General features: G+C 35.4%; 1 long non-coding RNA gene across 1 annotated transcript in view; it reads right to left on the bottom strand.

Annotated features, from left to right (window-relative positions):
* LOC106880964 (uncharacterized) overlaps positions 1–2,874 on the bottom strand; it is an 80,709-nt gene extending 77,835 nt beyond the window's left edge. Inside the window, exon 1 of the long non-coding RNA XR_001410798.2 lies at positions 532–2,874. This is a non-coding gene — a long non-coding RNA (uncharacterized LOC106880964). The remainder of the gene's footprint in view (positions 1–531) is intronic.
* Between the last annotated feature and the right edge of the window lie 6 nt (positions 2,875–2,880).

Below are 2,880 nucleotides of genomic sequence, written 5' to 3'. Positions count from 1 at the left end.
TGTGTGTGTGTGTGTGTGTGTGTGTGTGTGTGTGTGTCAAAGGAAGAGGAATTTGGAATCCGGCAAGTACCTCATTAGCACTCTGATATAATCCAGATTAGGCTAACCATATCGAACAAGAAGGAACATACAGAATTAAGGTAAACAATTACATAGCATTTTACTAGACAGGCAAATCCTGAGTTCGCGTCATTGCATTTTATACAGCAGACAGATTCTAGAATCAAGACGTTAGAAAGAAGAATGCAGAATCAGACATCTTCAAAACTTTTTTCAGATGTATAAGTCTCCATTCTTTTTTTATGATGTCTTGTGCATACGTGTGTCTGTGTGTCTGTGTGTGCCCTACGTTTTGCTGCGTAAATGAACTTAAAGTTATTTTGTTTTTGCCCCACTAAATAGTAGTAAAATAATTATCAACACCAACTTACATAGAAGCAATAATTTTATCAGAAGGTTGAATAGAAAATTCAATTTAATTTTTTTCAATAAGATAGATTTCAAATCAAAATTACAAATCGATCGACTTACCTTCGATATCCTTCAGTTTTGAGGTGGGGGCATTTCTTTTTTAAATCTTCCTTTCACATTGTTGTCGTCGTTGTTGTTTATATATAGCCACAGGTCAAATATCCTTATTGAACAGACCTAGCACCAAATGAGTTCAACATGGGATTATCGCGCGTGTCTTTATTAAAAAAAAATGATAGTGTATTTAGAACTGCGTCTTTCACTGTCATAAAATGCTACTGCCCTTTTTTGAGGGAATTTTAGATGAAACATCTAGTAAATGGACCAGTTAAATAGAAAGGCTCTCGTTGGCTCATTTATTTGTTTTCATAATGTTATTTTTGGTTGGTTAATCATTTCCTTTCTAAGGGAGCCCTTCACTGTTCTAAGAAATTGCATGTCCCCGTTCTTCCATTGTCGGGCAACTTGCTGCTACTTATTACCTTCTCTCTGTTAAAGATTATCAAATGTTAAAGATTATCAAATGAAATTCACACATGTTTTGGTTTGTCATTGTGCCTCTGTGTGTGTGTGTGTGTGTGTGTGTGTGGATAGTATTGGTAGTGCATCGTAAAAAATGCTTTATGGCTCTGCGAACTGTAAACTTTACGTAAAGAGTTCAAATACAGTCTGGTTCAACTTTATTTTGTCATCGATTTGTGGGTCGATCAAGTATTTTCAAGTTCTTTAAGCGATAGAATCAAACACAACACTGCTTCCAAAATATATTTAAAATAGATATCAGTATTATTTTAATTGTTATTACAAATTGGTGTTTTTGTGTTTGTGTATTTTAGAGAAAGTATGCATTTTGTGTGTGTGTGTGTGTGTGTGTGTGTGTGTGTGTGTGTATTTACCTATCTACGTGTGCCTGCTATTGTGGCTGATAAAAAAAAAAAAGCATTAGAGAAATTCTATAAAATGACTTCCGGTATTCATTGTGTCCCCTTCGATTGTAAGGTAATATTAATAGGCTCCTGGTATTCACTGCGCAAATCAATACTCCGATGATTGATATAAATCATATAACTGAGATTTGATTAATTAGTTTCCTCACTCTCCCTAAACTGTATGAACATTTGAGGGCCTTCATACAAAGCAATAGTATTTTTCCTGCATGTTAATAACTTTTATTAACTTCTAAGATCAGTTTTCTTTATATAAAAAAAATGTAGTCTTAACACAAAAAGAAAAAAAAAGAAATAATCTTCTCTTTTCTTTCGGTATTAGTCTACATTCTCGAAAGTGTTTTTTTTTTCCTTTTTAATAAGATAAGGTGTGATTTGAGGAATATTTGGCTGCTATTTTTAGCAGGTTAAGTTAAAAAGTAAAATATTCCTTTAGCATAGCTCTGTTGCAGTAGGCAGCTCATCGTAATCAATATTATAGGCAGGTGGATGTAGACAAAGGTGTGCGTATGTGCGCGCGCGCGTGTGTGTGTGCGTGTGCGAGCGTGTGTTGAAGTTTACGGCAGAACCATGTGGAGTGTCGCATCAGCGGATATTGAATATTGTATTGATTTTTACGCACAACTTCGATCTTGTAATACAATATATTTCGAAAACAACGATTGTAAACTGAAGAACAGTTGAAACGCACAGAAAACTGTATAGTAGTGGTAGTAGTAGTAGTAGTAGTAGTAGTAGTAGTAGTAGTAGTAGTAGTAGCTATATCCTCTTGTATTACATTCCCACGTGGAATCAGTCTGTATTGTATTGTTTTGCGATGAAAAGTCTGTAGGTATGAGAATAGAGAGGTGAAACTGATGAATCCATACCTTTATAGATTCTGTATGTTTGTGTGTGTGTGTGTGCGTGTGTGTGCGTGTATGTGTGTGTGTGTGTGTGTGTGTGCATATTTATATATTATATAAATATTTGTATGCATATGTATACATATATATATGTAAGTGTGAGTTTATGTGCATGTGTGGCTGTATCATATAACCATATGTGTATTTGTGAAATGGTTAGAGTATTAAGCTGACGATGGTAAGATTCTTAGTTCGATCCCAGGGTGGCTGTTGTGTCCTCGAGGAAGACACTTCATTCTAGAATGGTCAAGTCAAATCAAATTGGTAGCTAGAGTGGGAATTACCAAACAACTGGCGTCCTGTCTGGTTTGCACTATTAGTAGCTTATGCGCCTCCGAAACGCGGGACACTTTCAGCCCTATTTAGGCTCGAGACAAACTCCAACTATAAATAAACACACACGCGCACACACGCACACACACACACACACACACAGACACACACACACAAACGGATGCACACATATATGTAAAGTTAGGAGCGAGATTGAAGTTTTGCTAATTAAATACTGTTTTTCATCGTTTCTGATATAGCAAAAAAAAAAATGAAAAAAAAAA

The sequence above is a fragment of the Octopus bimaculoides genome, chromosome 7 (genome assembly GCF_001194135.2).
Source record: "Octopus bimaculoides isolate UCB-OBI-ISO-001 chromosome 7, ASM119413v2, whole genome shotgun sequence".
NCBI classification, from domain to species: Eukaryota; Metazoa; Mollusca; class Cephalopoda; order Octopoda; family Octopodidae; genus Octopus; species Octopus bimaculoides.
The sequence above is the reverse complement of the archived record's forward strand: the minus strand, read 5'-3'. Positions and strand labels throughout refer to the sequence as shown.